The following is a 16,938-nucleotide window of genomic DNA, read 5'->3' as shown; positions in this document are numbered from 1 at the left end:
AACCGCAAACAGCCGCACATTGCTATCCACCCTATCCAAAAGATCATTTATGTAGATAGAAAACAACAGCGGACCTACCACACTTCCCTGGGACACTCCAGATGATACCCTCACCTCCGATGAACACTCACCATCGAGAACAACGTATTGGGTTCTATTACTTAAGAAGTCTTCGAGCCACTCACATATTTGGGAACCGATCCCATATGCTCGTGCCTTAGTTAGGAGTCAGCAGTGGGGCACCGAGTCAAACGCTTTCCGGAAGTCAAGGAATATGGCATCCGTCGGATACCCTTCATCCATGGTTCGCAAGGTATCATGTGAAAATGGGGGCGAGTTGCGTTTCGCAGGAGCGATGCTTTCTAAAGCCGTGCTGATGCATGGACAGCAACTTCTCTGTCTCAAGGAAATTCATTATATTCGAACTGAGTATATGTTCGAGAATCCTGCAACAAACCGATGTTAAGGATATTGGTCTATAATTTTGAGGATCCGTCCTTCTACCCTTCTAATTTACAGGCGTCACCTGCGCTTTTTTCCAATCGCTCTGGACTTTACGTTGGGCAAGAGATTCGCGATAAATGCAACCTAAGTAAGGAGCCAATGCAGTAGAGTACTCTCTGTAAAACCGAATTGGAATCCCATCAGGACCTGGCATAATGTTAAAGTGGTCTTCCTCCTCTATACAAAATCTCGACACTCCAGTGATTGGTCAAAAACGATTTAGACTTGTGTAAGGCAGGTGTTTATATGATTCAGTGCGAGTTCGCAAATCATATACAGGGCGTCCCAGGATGTATGGTCAGTATTCAGGAATATGACAGGAACGATCATTCGAAGCAAAAAAAGTCTAGTAAACGTAGGCTCTAAAACACGTACGGTACCTTAAGAGCTGTGAGCACTTACTGATCTTAGATACTGTGAAACAAATCTCTTCCACTACTAGCTCTTTGGTTTCCATATTTTGAGAGGTGGCAGTATGGACTAAAACAATAAAAAATAGTCCAGTAGACATTGACTCCAAAGTGCATACCTTAGGAGTCATGAGCAGTCGTTCATCTTCTCTACAATGAAACAAAACTCTTTTACTGGACAAGGGCTCGTAGCTCTTACAGTGTGTGCACTTTAGAGCACATGTTTCCTGGAATTTTTTTACTTGTTTAGGTCCCTACCACCACCTTCCAAAATGTGGAAAGCAAAGAGCTTGCAATAGAAGATATTTGTTTCACAGTATTGAGCATCAAGAATTGCTCATAGCTCGTAAGGTACACATCTTGGAGCCCGTGTTTATTGTACATTTTTGCTTCGAATGATCAATCCTGTCATATCCTGAATATTGACCATTACTCCTGGGAAAAACGGCAAACGACGTGCATTGTTCGGGAGCGCATTCTGGAAGATCAGCGGCATACATGCCTCCTACAAACAAGCAAATCGGCTAACGCAGAACACCCTATTTCTAGTGGTCATTCGAGGAAATACAGTGCAACAAAAATTGTGGCCAATACTTCAAAGTTTTGTAGCATCATTATCAGTGAATCAGCAGAAACACGACTCCTTGACACTCAATAGGGACGGCGGTTTCCAATTGCGTCATTCATGGAATCCTGTCATAGGAAAACTTCGTGCTCTGCGTAGCCGGCGCTGTTTTATGGTTTTACCGCGTGAAAACGATCGATCTAACAGCGATGAGGCGGACTTTCAGCACGGAGGGCGCTGTCAGCAGGAGTGCATGTGTTGCTTGGGCGCAGCGACAACTGGATACACAAGGCTTTAGCCGGTGAGGCTAAAGTAGGGGAGCTCAGTTTACTGTTGCCAGGACACACGTGAAGATGGCCAGAACACTCTGCGCCGAAATGTCGTGGCAGCACGTTACTGATATTTGGCAGCTCCGAAATTTTATGGAATCGGGAAGCCATTTCGGCTGAACGACAATAACATAAGGAACATTCATAAAGCTTCTGTCTGAGGGCACTGCTGCAACGTATAGGCAACGCTGCGCTACTCCGATGCGGCTATGTAAGCACCGACACATAGACAAGGCATTAGTGTGGCATTTGTCTTTCCGACGCGCGTGTGGTAAAATCGTAAATGTGACGTACGGCGACGCTATTACCAAAAGCGTCTAACTAGGACCTGATAATGAAGAGGTCACGTACTCCGAGGAGCATAGGGGACGATGCGGGAGACTCGCACCGCTGACTAGGCAAGGCCCTAGCGGAGGTGGTTTGCCATTGCCTTCCTCCGACCGTAATGGGGATGAATGATGATGAAAACGACACAACACCACCCAGTCATCTAGATGCACAGAAAATATCTGACCCTGCCGGTAATCGAACCCGGGACCCCGTGCGCGGGAAGCGAGAACGCTACCGCAAGACCACGAGCTGCGGACAAACAGGACCTACGTGCTGTTATTATTTTCTTGGCTGCCTAACGACAAATATCGGTAGATATGCATTGGAGAATAAAGAATGTGTATGGAGCAGTACGTCTGTCGAAAACGCCAAGTTCCGTGCTGCTCGCGATACTCACCCTGTTATTTGATTATCGGGGACAATTGCGCATTGATTTCAAGGAACCTGGTGTCTCCATCATTGGGGAACTGTACTGCGCAGCGCTAGAGAAATAACAGCATGCAATTAAGGCGAAACGTTGGGGAAAACTGCGACAAGGGGTGCCGCAACTTCATGATACCGCACGTCCCTATACCGCAAATGTTACTCCGACTCCAGTGGGAGACGTTAGCGTACCATCCGTACAGTCCTGATCTCTCCCCATGCGATTATCACACCTTCGCTCCCTTAAAAAAGGCCCTGAAGGATCGACGGTTCCTGTCGGACGAGGGCTGGCCGCGGTGGTCTAGCGGTTCTAGGCGCTCAGTCCGGAACCGCGCGACTGCTACGGTCGCAGGTTCGAATCCTGCCTCAGGCATGGATGTGTGTGATGTGCTTAGGTTAGTTAGGTTTAAGTAGTTCTAAGTTCTAGGGGACTGATGACCACAGATGTTAATTAAGTCCCATAGTGCTCAGAGCCATTTGAACCTTTTTTTTTTTGTCGGACGAGGATGTGCCTGAGGCGGTTAAGGACATCGGACATCTTCACGCAACAGGACATCGTGTTTCACCAAACGGTTGCCTTCAAACTGGGGCGTCGGTGGGATGGTTCCTTCAGTGCTGACGGCGATTTTGCCTGATTGACATACCACCGAGCGGGGTGGCGCAGTGGTCACACGGGACTCGCATTCGGGAGGACGACGGTTCAAACTCGTCTCCGGCCATCCTGGTTTAGGTTTTCCGAGATTTCCCTAAATCGTTTCAGACAAACGTCTGGATGGTTCCTTTGAAAGGGCACGGCCGATTTCTTTCCCAGTCCTTCCCTAATCCGTGCTTGTGCTCCGTCTCTAATGACCTCGTCGACGAGACGTTGAACACCAATCTCCTGCCCGCCGCGGTGGTCTCGCGGTCCTAGACGCGCAGTCCGGAACCGCGCGACTGCTACGGTCGCAGGTTCGAATCCTGCCTCGGGCATGGGTGTGTGTGATGTCCTTAGGTTAGTTAGGTTTAAGTAGTTCTAAGTTCTAGGGGACTTATGACCTAAGATGTTGAGTCCCATAGTGCTCAGAGCCACCAATCTCCTGCTCCTCCTCCTGATTGGCATACCGATTCTGGACGGCTTAGCCTTCGAACAGAACTTTTTATCGGCCCATATAATACGTCAGTAACAACAATATAAGCTGATAGTGCCTATCCAATGACGACAGCCACCCATGACAACTTCAGGAATTTTGCCTAGTAACTCCACTTCCCAGGAAAAAGTACAGGAAACATTACGCTCGTATTTGAAAGTTGTTACGTTCTCTGTCACTTTTGCCACTCCTAGTGGCATCTAGCGCTGCGTTTTCTAACTGTATAGGTCACCATGTCCAGTATGATCTGCCCAACGTCTGTCTTGAGGGGGCCTAGCTGGAGTATCTGTTATCTATCTTATGGACATCGGTAGGGCTGGGCTAAACAGTGACTTTCCAATATAAGTGATTTCTTGGAATGCTGCTTTTCGATAACTACAATTTTTAGTTGAGATTTGTCAAAGTTTAAATATCACTGTTTACGAATTCACAATATACGAAGAACTTAAATTGGAAGGAACACATAGAAAATGTTGTGGGGAAGGCTAAACAAAGACTGCGTTTTATTGGCAGGACACACAGAAAATATAGCAGACCTACTAAGACTGCTACACTACGCTTGTCCGTCCTCTTTTAGAATACTGCTGCGCAATGTGGGATCCTTACCAGATAGGACTGACGGAGTACATCGATAAAGTTCAAAGACAGGAAGCACGTTTTGTATTATCGCGAAATATGGGAGAGAATGTCACAGAAATGATACAGGATTTGGGCTGGAAATCATTAAAAGAAAGGCGTTTTTCGTTGCGACGGAATCTTCTCACGAAATTCCAATCACGAGCTTTCTCCTCCGAATGCGGAAATATTTTGTTGACACCGACCTACATAGGGAGGAACGATCACCACGATAAAATAAGGGAAATCAGAGCTCGTACGGAAAGATAAAGGTGTTCATTCTTTCCGCGCGCTATACGAGATTGGAGTAATAGAGAATTGTGAAGGTGGTTCGATGAACCCTCTGCCAGGCACTTGAATGTGATTTGCAGAGTATCCATGTGGATGCAGATGTAGATGTATCCATCCACAGTGTTAAAATGCAATTTCTGCGATTTATCCCCACAGATGTGACACTGTGACTAGTCGCAAGTAGAAGTTACAGTGATAAATATCAGAAATTGGATTTTAACATTCTGGAGGGATACGAGTATATCTGCTCAGTGCTATTTCTGGCCATATGAACTATGTCAATGTAACGGAAGCGCTACGTTATCACCTGTAAAATGTGCAGACTGCATACTGCAACAGTGTGGTATTGAAGTCATTACGCGATTTGAAAGGGATGATAAACAAATGTGAAATACGCTCTGAGTGCATATTGAAAATTCAACTCTCACCTTGTTAAAGTCGTCCCATAACTCTCAATTTTCTGCCATGTAGTAAGTCCCATAGTGCTCAGAGCCATTTGAACCATCTTTAAGGGACACCTGAAGAATCGTGAGAAAGATCCCAGCGGAGAGTTCGAAACGAGTTTTAGAGAGGAAAACGACGTGGCCTACTAACCTACAAAATTTCCGCTTCTGGCCTGTTTCGAATTTGGAGCACGGAGCGCTTCTGCTCGGTCTCGGTCAGCAGTCGGCAGTCACTTGCTCGAGGTCGACGTAACCGTGGCGCCCTCCGACGTCGCGACCAGAGCGTGCGACGATGCTCGGAGGGCCCCGAGCAGGTGGCGAGTGGTCGGCGCGTAATTACCTCCGCGTGCCGGCGCTGAGCTTTTTGCACAATCGGGCGCGCTGGTAGTCGGGGCAGGGAATTTCAGACGGGCGCTGGCGAGCACGTGGCGCCCGGCTGGAACCAGTTGGTGTCGGTTCTGGCCGGTGCGCGGCGGCCGGCAGACTCTGACTCCAGCAGCAGCGGCGGCGGCGGCTGGACGGGAGCCGCCGGCGGATGCGGTGCTGCCCTTCCAGCTCCGGGCGGCTTCCATGTAGCACGAGGACGCCAGCTCGACTTCCACTCCAGCAGCCATTAGGCGGGTGCGCGCTGTGACTGCCCGCGGGTTCACCGTATAGGGACTAATCACAAACTGGGCGCCCAAGCGTCTTCCCGTCCTAGTAGTGCAGCCAGTGAGTCTGACTGTGACACCGACCTCGCTTTGGGTTGCCCAAGAGGATCGAGACAGCGGTCACTACTGCGCCTCGTGATGACAGCTGAGGATATGCGTGTAGCAGAAGTTGAGGTTCAGGTTTCTCAGTGCTATATTTATAGCGGGGAGATTTTTTTCTTAATTTTTATTTTTCTGGAGAAAAATACGCTACTGGCCATTGAAATTGCTACAGCAAGAAGAAATTCAGATGATAAACGGGTATTCATTGGACAAATATACTAGAACTGACATGTGATTACATTTTCACGCAATTTGGGTGCATAGATCCTGAGAAATCAGTACCCAGAACAACGACCTCTGGCCGTAATAACGGCCTTGATACGCCTGGGCACTGAATCAAACAGAGCTTGGGTGGCGTGCACAGGTACCCATGCAGCTTCAACACGATACCACAGTTCATAAAGAGTAGTGACTGGCGTTTTGTGACGAGCCAGTTGCACGGCCGCCATTGACCAGACGTTTTCAGTTGGTCAGAGATCTGGAGAATGTGCTGGCCAGGGCAGCAGTCGAACATTTTCTGTATCCAGAAAGGCCCGTACAGGACCTGCAACATGCGGTCTTGCATTATCCTGCTGAATTGTAGGGTTTCGCAGGGATCGAATGAAGGGTAGAGCCACGGGTCGTAACACATCTGAAATGTAACGTCCACCGATCAAAGTGCCGTCAATGCGAACAAGAGGTGACCGAGATGTGTAACCAATGGCACCCCATATCACCACGCCGGGTGATACGCCAGTATGGCGATGACGAATACACGCTTCCAATGTGCATTCACCGCGATGTCGCCAAACACGGATGCGACCATCATGATGCCGTAAATAGAACCTGCATTCATCCGAAAAAATGACGTTTTGCCATTCGTGCACCCAGGTTCGTCGTTGAGTACACCATCGCAGGTGCTCCTGTCTGTGATACAGCGTCAAGGGTAACCGCAGCCATGGTCTAGGAGCTGATAGTCTATGCTGCTGCAAACGTCGTCGATCTGTTCGTGCAGATGGTTGTTGTCTTGCAAACGTCCCAATCTGTTGTCTCAGGGATCGAGACGTGGCCGCACGATCCGTTACAGCCATGCGGATAAGATGCCTGTCATCTCGACTGCTAGTGATACGAGGCCATTGGGATCCAGCACGGCGTACCGTATTACCCTCCTGAACCCACCGATTCCATATTCTGCCAACAGTAATTGGATCTCGAACAACGCGAGCAGCAATGTCGCGACACGATAAACCGCAATCGCGATAGGCTGCAATCCGACCTTTATCAAAGCCGGAAACGTGATGGTACGCATTTCTGCTCCTTACACGAGCCATCACAACAACGTTTCACCAGGCAACGCCGGTCAACTTTCCTCATGTCAGCACGTTGTAGGTGTCGCCACCGGCGCCAACCTTGTGCGAATGCTCTGAAAAGCTAATCAGTTGCATATCACAGCATCTTCTTCCTGTCGGTCAAATTTCGCGTCTGTAGCACGTCGTCTTCGTTGTGTAGCAATTTTAATGGTCAGTAGTGTACAATCCCTGTTGATCCATCGTGGATACGGTACAGGGCCTGTTGAAATATTTACCAAAAAAAATCACAAAATGCCCGTCTGTTTTCACAAGTTGTTATTTTATTTAGGCGACTATTTTCGGCATCTCACTAATGCCATCTTCAGGCCGCTACACCATGTCTAGAGAACCAGATAACTCGATGCATGCATAACTGCAGCCATCAATACTTGGATTCTATGAATTTTTTGTGGAGTGTGGACTTCAATGACTTGACAACTAATGACACATTCCACAAAAAAATCATGGAATCCAGGTAGTGACTACCGATTACGCATGCATTTCACATGGCGGTGTGTAAAGCAACTACGTCGCTGAAACGGCGTGCTGTAATCGAGTTTCGAATTCAAAGAGTTCGTCCGCACCTGGAACGTCCTTCCTTCAGTTTTACAGTTCCAGATCACACGCGAGCGCTGCGACTTCTGCAACAATCCGACCCCTGGGGTTCACTGTCATAAACTTGACCCCATCCGATTTTCCAAAACATAAAGAACACATTCGAGGACTTCACTTTGATAGAAATGAAGGTGTACAAGCGGAGGTGAGGTTGTGGCTCTGTCAGCAAAGTCAGACGTTCTACAGTGACAGTATCGACACACTGGTCTGTCGTTGGAAGAGACGTGTTCGTCGCGAGGGTGACCATGTTGAGAAATCACTATACAGACGAAGAATAAATGTGTAGAGTGTTAATAACGTTTATTTTATTTAAGAATCTTTCAGAGTTTACACATAAAACAATCGGAGACGTTATTTTTCAGCACGTTCTTAAGAAACAGTGAATAAAAATGGAGGAAAGAAATCCTAGTAAAGTTCTATAAAACAATGATGATACCGTCTATACTTTATGGCAGACACTTGGAAATGAACGAAGAATACAAACTATGGAAATAAGGTTTTTAAGAAGAGCAGCTGGTTTTAGACTTTCTGACATGATAATGAGTACAATAATCAGACAAGAATTATATCCTAAACGTATAAATGAAGAGATCAAGGAGCACAGAAGCAAACGGGAAGATGCTATCATAATAATGAATGAAAATAAAATGAACAATGTAATATTGAATTATCAATTAATGTGGAACAGACCTCTAGGAAGACTAAGAAAGAGGTGGAGAAATCAAATATAATCACAGAGAACAGAGACACTGTAGGCTACAAGTGGACATGCAAAGTAAGAAAAAGAATCTTTCACAGCTACAGTTTAATTGTCTGTTTATCTGTTTCATCATAACCAGTTTCGAGGTTAAAGTCTCATTATCAAATGTTCATCGTAATGATATGCAACCTTAACAATTTTAAAGAGAAAACGCTAGGACACACTGAAAAGTAATCCCTCCGAATCTTTATGTCAACACTCTTAAAGAATGTTAAACAAAAGAGACGTTATTAACATTCCACATATTTAGTCTTCATATCTACATATCTATTCATCAAAGCGCCGTGACGACGAATACGTTTCTTCCAACGAGAGACCAGTTTACTGATACCGTTACTGTTGAATATCTGAGTTTGTTGACGGTTTTACAACCTCAAATCTGCTTGCTCCACTTCATCACTATCAAAGTGAAGTCCTCTAAGGTATTCTTCAGGTTTTGGAAACATGAAAATCGGATGGGGCAAAGTGAGAACTGTATGGAGTATGACCGATGACTGTGAATCCAAGGCGTTGGACTACTCGTATTGCAGATGACGCAGTGCTAGTGCGTCGTCTGGCATTGTCATGTTGCAGGAGACGGTGCTCCATGTGTTGAAGAATGCATCAAATTCTGATCGCTGCTTCTCACGCGCCGACTTAGTTACGTTGCACAACACTATGTTACACGCTAGAATTCGGAACCCTCTAGCGACAGAGGACTGCAAATATGAAGACATGAAGTATAAAGATGGGGAAAGTTTATAACGTTCATTTTATTTAAAAGCATCAAGAGCTTTCACATAAAATATTCGAACGCTTTTCTTTTCGGCATGCTCTCGAATATTCACAAGTGAAATTCGTCATAAAGAATTCACCACAATTTGAGAAGAGTAGTGAAGAGACTGGCATACTTAGTCTATGCAGACGAGATCTGTAGTGGAGAGAATGCCATACTTAGCCTATGCTGACATCAGTTTACTCTCTAGGTCGGAAGAGGAGTTGAGCAAGTGACCAAAGCACTAAAGGAGGCTGCCAGCAAGTTTGGGCTAAACATAAACGAAGCCAAGACAGAGTACCTTGTTATGATGCATGGTCATTGTCAGACTGTTGTCATCTACAATCACTGCTGGTTGGGGACCAGTCCTACAAGACAGTGCATGAATTCAAATATCTAGGGGCACTTTTCACTGAGAACTCGTCATGTGAAGCTGAGATCAATGCCAGAATACAACAGGAAACCGGTCTTACCACAGCCTAGCACAACTGCTTCGGTCCAGATATCTCTCCAGGCAGTTCATGTTTCGACTGTACAAAACCCTGACCCAGCCTGTTGTTCTATATGGCTGTGAGACATGGAGTATCCGGAAATAGGACTTCATACGCTCCTTGTTTTTGAAAGAAAAGTGCTTCGGAAGATCTTCGGTCCAGTTCTGGATGCAGATACAGGGAAATGGAGGATCAGATACAACTAAGAGCTTGAGGAACTATACCAACAACCCAATATAACAGGAACTGTCAAAGCCAAACGAATTCAGTGGGCCGGCCATGTGGCCCAGATGGAGGATCTCAGATGGCCTCGGAAGCTCCTGGATTTCACACCTACAGGAAATAGACCCCCAGGGACACCCAAGAAGTGTTGGAGGGGTGGCCTGCATGAAGATTTAAACCAAGTGTCAATAGATGTGGACGGATGGCGGATAGCAGCAATGGACAGAATACAGTGGAGGAGGAAACTTGTAGAAGCGTGCGGTGCACTGGGCCTGATCACGTAGTAGTAGTAGTGATGTCCATATCTACAACACTAGAAGAAAGAATAACATTATATCACCGATTAATAAAGTTGACAGTTTCTCATAAAAAGAGTTCGGTATCCATCAATAATCTCTCGTCATTTACCCATTAACATAAAATGTCTGAACGTACCAAGTGAGTTTCAAATTTAATCGAAGATAAATTCCTCAGTACAGTTCCTTCTACTTCACAGAGGAATTTTTGTTTAGAACTGGTAGCCTGTAAAAGGAAATAAAAGAAGGAAAACGAGTTTTTAAATGTAGCTGCATGAACTAGTTTGAAAAACGCATACTTTCGTTAATGCTCAAAGTAATCTGCTATACATATCCCGTAAACTGACTCGTTCCACATCATTTCGAGAAGAAAATAGTTCAAATGATACATGGGAAATGTAACTAATTCCTAAGCGCACATGTTCCGAAGAGTCTAAAAATAACATTTGATCCACCATATACATCATCTGATGAAAACTATACAGACATCCATAAGTGGATATTCGTATGGGGTTTGAACTCTGCTGCGGACCCTTTCAGTGAGGTGTCTAAAAGTCTGCGGAGAAACGGCAGCCCATTCTTCCTCAAGAGCTAAAACCAGTGTAGGTAGTGATTTTGGACGCTGCAGTCTGAAGCGGAGTACATATTCTAACTCAAGCGAAATGTCTTCCATTGGGTTCAGGGCAGGACTCTAGGTAGGCCATTCCATATCAGGATTTTTTTGTCCATAAAACCTTGCCAAATAGATGCTGTTTCATGACTGATATGTGAGGCTTAAAATGAGGTGCTCCACCACTGTGTCCAATTCTTTTTAACTCCCTACGCACAGTCACTGTGCTAGCTGATTTCATGCGATTTTTTTACAACCACTCTTCGCAGTGCTCGTCGATCCCTCTCCGTCAGTACAAGGTGTCTACTGGTCTCGGTTTTGGCTGTGGCTGCTGCTTCTCATTTCCACGTAGCAGTCTCATCATCAACCGTCGATTTTGGCAACTTTAAAAGGGTAGAAACATTCCTCATGCATTTGATACTCATGAGATATCCAATAACTAGTCCCCGTTCGAAGACACTGAGCTCTCCAGACCGATCCATTCTGGCGTTATTGCTTCTCTACTGATGACACACTACTTCCCGCCTCCTTTGGTACAGGTGGGGGACTGCCTCTCGTCAATTCCGCGTTGTGTAGGAGTGTATGAATACTATTTATCGGAAACTACACTCATGCTCATAAATTAAGGATAATGCTGATACATGGTGAAACAACGCTCTGGTGGGCGGTTTGCGGGTTTAAATCACTTCGGGGTATGGCCATGAGGTGCATCTGACCTGCGGTCGTCGCACGGTGGCGCTGCCAGCAAATCCACATAGGCAGAGGTATGTTGGTGCATGTCAGAGTACGGTGCAGCGAGTAAGTGGCCAGACGTTTTCAGACGTGCTAATGGTGAGTGTGTGTTGAAAATGCCTCAAAGAACACATATTGATGGCGTTATGAGGGGTGGAATACTAGGGCGACTGGAGGCTGGTCAAAAACAGAAGGTCGTAGCACGGGACCTCCGTGTGCCGCAAAAGTGTGATCTCAAGATTATGGCAATGATTGTAGCAGACAGGAAACGTGTCCAGGTGCTACAGTACGGGACGTCCACAGTCTACAACACCACAAGAAGACCGATATCTCATCATTAGTGCCCGCAGACGGCCACGGAGTACTGCAGGTTGCCTTACTCGGGACTTTACCACAGCCACTGGAACAGTTGTCTCCAGACACACAGTCTGCAGACGACTGAACAGACGTGGTTTATTCACCCGGAAACCTTCAAGGTGCATTCCAGTGACCCCTGGTCACAGGAGACCCCGTAAAGCCTGGTGTCAAGAACACAGTACATGGTCATCGGAACAGTGGTCCCAGGTTATGTTCACGGATGAGTCCAGGTATAGTCTGAACAGTGATTGTCGCCGGGTTTTCATCTGGCGCGAACTAGGAACCAAATACCAACCCCTTAATGTCCTTGAAAGGGACCTGTATGGAGGTCGTGGTTTGATGGTGTGGGGTGGAATTATGATTGGTGCACGTACATCCCTGCATGTCCTTGACAGAGGAACTGTAAGAGTTCAGGTGTATCGGGACGTTAGTTTGCACCAGTATGTCCGCCTTTTCAGGGGTGCAGTGGGTCCCACCTTTCTCCTTATGGATGATAACGCACGGCCCCACCGAGCTGCCATCGTGCAGTAGTACCTTGAAACAGGAGACATCAGGCGAATGGAGTGGCCTGCCTGTTCTCCAGACCTAAACCCCGTCGAAAACGTCTGGGATGCTCTCGGTCAACGTATCGCTGCACGTCTTCAAATCCCTACGACACTTCAGGAGCTCCGACAGCCAGTGGTGCAAGAATGGGAGGCTATACCCTAGCAGCTGCTCGACCACCTGATCCAGAGTATGCCAACCCGTTGTGCGACCTGTGTACGTGTGCATGGTGATCATATCCCATATTGATGACGGGGTACATGCGCAGGAAACAGTGGCGTTTTGTAGCACATGTGTTTCGGGGCGGTTTTCTCAACTTATCACCAATACCGTGGACTTACAGATCTGCGTCGTGTGTGTTCCCTATGTACCTATGCTATTAGCGCCAGTTTTGTGTAGTGCCACTTTGTGTGGCGCCACATTCTGCAATTATCCTTAATTTATGAGCATGAGTGTGTATCTGACTTAATGACCTCGATGCCAATATTAGGTGGTATTCCTACATAGAAGTATGACAGCCTTTATTCCCATGCACCATCCGCCAATGAGATTGAACGGTGGGAAATGACCTGCTGTACTACCTACCCTTCACTGCACCCAGCACGTTGGTCCACGGAATACAGACACAGACGCAGTTGTTTAGCAAACTTCTTCGGTACATAGATTTAAATTAACAACTATACCTAAACTGTACCCACAGTAATAAGAGTATGTATAGGTAACTGAATTTCAGATTGCGTCGTATCCCGTTGAATCCGAAATTCCTGACTGATGCCGTCCACCAACATAGCGATTCCATCAGTCGTGTTCGTGATGAACAGCCTCTGATCGCCCGGCGAATCTACATCTACGTCTACATCCATACTCCTGACGGTGTGTGGCGGAGTGTACCTTGAGTACCTCTATCGGTTCTCCCTTCTATTCCAGTCTCGTATTGTTCGTGGAAAGAAGGACTGTCGGTATGACTCTGTGTGGGCTCCAATCTCTCTGATTTTATCCTCATGGTCTCTTCGCGAGATATACGTAGAAGGGAGCAATATACTGCTTGACTCCTCGGTGAAGGTATGTTCTCGAGACTTCAACAAAAGCCCGTACCGAGCTACTGAGCGTCTCTCCTGCAGCGTCTTCCACTGGAGTTTATCTATCATCTCCGTAACGCTTTCGCGATTACTAAATGATCCCGTAACGAAGCGCGCTGCTCTCCGTTGGATCTTCTATATCTCTTCTATCAACCCTATCTGGAACGGATCCCACACTGCTGAGCAGTATTCAAGTAGTGGGCGAACAAGTGTACTGTAACCCACTTCCTTTGTTTTCGGATTGCATTTCCTTAGGATTCTTCCAATGAATCTCAGTCTGGCATCTGCTTTACCGACGATCAACTTTATATGATCATTCCATTTTAAATCACTCGTATTGCCTACTCCCAGATAACTTATGGAATTAACTGCTTCCAGTTGCTGACCTGCTATATTGTAGCTAAATGATAAGGGATCTTTCTTTCTATGTATTCGCAGCACATTACACTTGTGTACATTGAGATTCAATTGCCATTCCCTGCACCATGCGTCAATTCGCTGCAGATCCTCCTGCATTTCAGTACAATTTTCCATTGTTACAACCTCTCGATATACCACAGCATCATCCGCAAAAAGCCTCAGTGAACTTCCGATGTCATCCACAAGATTATTTATGTATATTGTGAATAGCAACGGTCCTACGACACTCCCCTGCGGCACACCTGAAATCACTCTTACTTCGGAAGACTTCTCTCCATTGAAAATGACATGCTGCGTTCTGTTATCTAGGAACTCTTCAATCCAATCACTCAATTGGTCTGATAGTCCATATGCTCTTACTTTGTTCATTAAACGACTGTGGGGAACTGTATCGAACGCATGGTGCGACAGCTGGCAGCTTTCCCTAAACGTAGATAAATGTAATATAATGCGCATACATAGGGGCAGAAATCCATTCCAGTACGATTATGCCATAGGTGGTAAATCATTGGAAGCGGTAACGACCGTAAAATACTTAGGAGTTACTATCCGGAGCGATCTGAAGTGGAATGATCACATAAAACAAATAGTGGGAAAAGCAGGCGCCAGGTTGAGATTCATAGGAAGAATTCTAAGAAAATGTGACTCATCGACGAAAGAAGTAGCTTACAAAACGCTTGTTCGTCCGATTCTTGAGTATTGCTCATCAGTATGGGACCCTTACCAGGTTGGATTAATAGAAGAGATAGACATGATCCAGCGAAAAGCAGCGCGATTCGTCATGGGGACATTTAGTCAGCGCGAGAGCGTTACGGAGATGCTGAACAAGCTCCAGTGGCGGACACTTCAAGAAAGGCGTTACGCAATACGGAGAGGTTTATTATCGAAATTACGAGAGAGCACATTCCGGGAAGAGATGGGCAACATATTACTACCGCCCACATATATCTCGCGTAATGATCACAACGAAAAGATCCGAGAAATTAGAGCAAATACGGAGACTTACAAGCAGTCGTTCTTCCCACGCACAATTCGTGAATGGAACAGGGAAGGGGGGATCAGATAGTGGTACAATAAGTACCCTCCGCCACACACCGTAAGGTGGCTCGCGGAGTATAGATGTAGATGTAGATGTAGAACGCCTTACGGAAGTCAAGAAACACGGCATCTACCTAGGAACCCGTGTCTCTGGCCCTCTGAGTCTCGTGGACGAATAGCGCGAGCTGGGTTTCACACGAATCCTAAACAAACGCATCAGGAAAGTCGTCTCACGTAAATAAATAGACGATAAACCTGCAAGGCGCACGTCACTAGAACAATCCTCCTTGGTTGTAGTATCAATTCTTGAGTTCGTGTTTGATTCACGATCTTCCAGTTACATCAAAGTGCCGTCCTTTGATCTTGTTCTCACACCGCTGGTATTATGGAAGCTTGATGTGCCGGCTCTATTCATTTCATTGCTTGATACTACATAATCGTGACTGTCTGCACAACTTGCTCCAACATTCTGCAGGTTATGAAGGCACTTAAGCCCGTTATTATTAGCTATAGTATCTCGAACTTACCCTTTCTCTGCGTCAGGTAAAATGCTGTGTCCCCATTACAGACCCGATGACCAGCGAAGACTTATCTGGAAACGCACGGGGCAGCAGTGGGACACCAACCCGTCACTCGCCGTATGGCTCGACAACAAGGAGTGATGGTACGGGGTACCATTTCATTTCATAGCAGGACCATTTTGGTTGTCATCCGCGATACCAAATAAAATGGATCCAAGCACTATGGGACTTAACATCTGAGGTCATCAGTCACCTAGAACTTAGAACTACTTAAACCTGACTAACCTAAGGACATCACACACATCCATTCCCGAGGCAGGACTCGAACCTACGACCGTAGCAGCCTCGTGGTTCCGGACGGAAGCGCCTAGAACCGCTCGGCCACAGCGGCCGGCTCCGCGATACCCTTACAGCACAGATGTTATGTCGATGTTATTGTTGCCCTTCGTGCAAACCATCCTGGGCTTACATTTCAGCAATATAATGCCCGCCCGCACACAGCGAGAGTTTCTACTGCTTGTCTGCGTGCTTGTCAAACCCTGCCTTGGCCAGCAAGGTCGCCAGGTCTCTCCCCAGCTGCGAATGTTTGAAGTATTATGGACAGGGCCCTATAACCAATTCGGGGTTTAGCCGATCTAACGCGCCAGTTGGATAGAATTTGGCCCTATATCCCTCAGGAGGACATCCAACAATTCAGTCAGTGCCAAGTCGAATAACTGCTTGCATAGCGGCCAGAAGTGGACCAATGCGTTATTGACATCCTCAATTTGTGGAGCTCTTTCTTTTAAATGAATCACCCTATTTTGCTGAAATTGTAATCATTTGTTTGTCTGCACATGCATGCCACATCTACCGATTTCCGTACCATCCGAATAATTCCTTCCTTTCATGTTTTTTTTTTCTTTTCTTACCGTGTATTAACTGAGGAAAAGCAATATCAGAATATTTAAATGCCGCTGTGTCTTTCTAATGAAATACACTACTGTTCAATCCTTCTCCCCAGAATCAAAAGCACAGAGGTACCAACAAATAGAAGTGCTCAGAGGTGTAGATAAACCGAGGCCAGTGAATGGCTCACATCGAGACGTGTCAATCTCTGCTTAACTACTGCGAGCTACGTGCATTTGAACTTGATTAATGTAGTAGAGTCCTGGCCCTACTCAACAATCACTTTTGCCCAGCCACCATATTCCCCAACATTACCAGATCAACTACTCCTTGATTCCTCAGGATGTATCCTACCAGTCTATCATTTCTTTCAGTCGGTTAGTGCCATATAATTTTCTTTTCTTCTCATTTCAATTCAGTACCCCTTCATTAATCATTCAACCTAACGATCTAACCTTCAGCATTTTTCTGTATTCTTCTGGTCTGTGCTGTTAA

At 46.2% G+C, this 16,938-nt stretch overlaps 1 protein-coding gene across 1 annotated transcript in view; it reads left to right on the top strand.

The window, feature by feature from the left end:
• LOC124623027 (bumetanide-sensitive sodium-(potassium)-chloride cotransporter) overlaps window positions 1-16,938 on the top strand; it is a 239,889-nt gene that overhangs the window by 55,793 nt on the left and 167,158 nt on the right. The gene's annotated exons all lie outside the window — the stretch shown is intronic.

Source organism: Schistocerca americana, chromosome 7 (genome assembly GCF_021461395.2).
Source record: "Schistocerca americana isolate TAMUIC-IGC-003095 chromosome 7, iqSchAmer2.1, whole genome shotgun sequence".
NCBI classification, from domain to species: Eukaryota; Metazoa; Arthropoda; class Insecta; order Orthoptera; family Acrididae; genus Schistocerca; species Schistocerca americana.
Note: the sequence above shows the minus strand (reverse complement) of the source record. Positions and strands in the feature narration are given on the sequence as shown.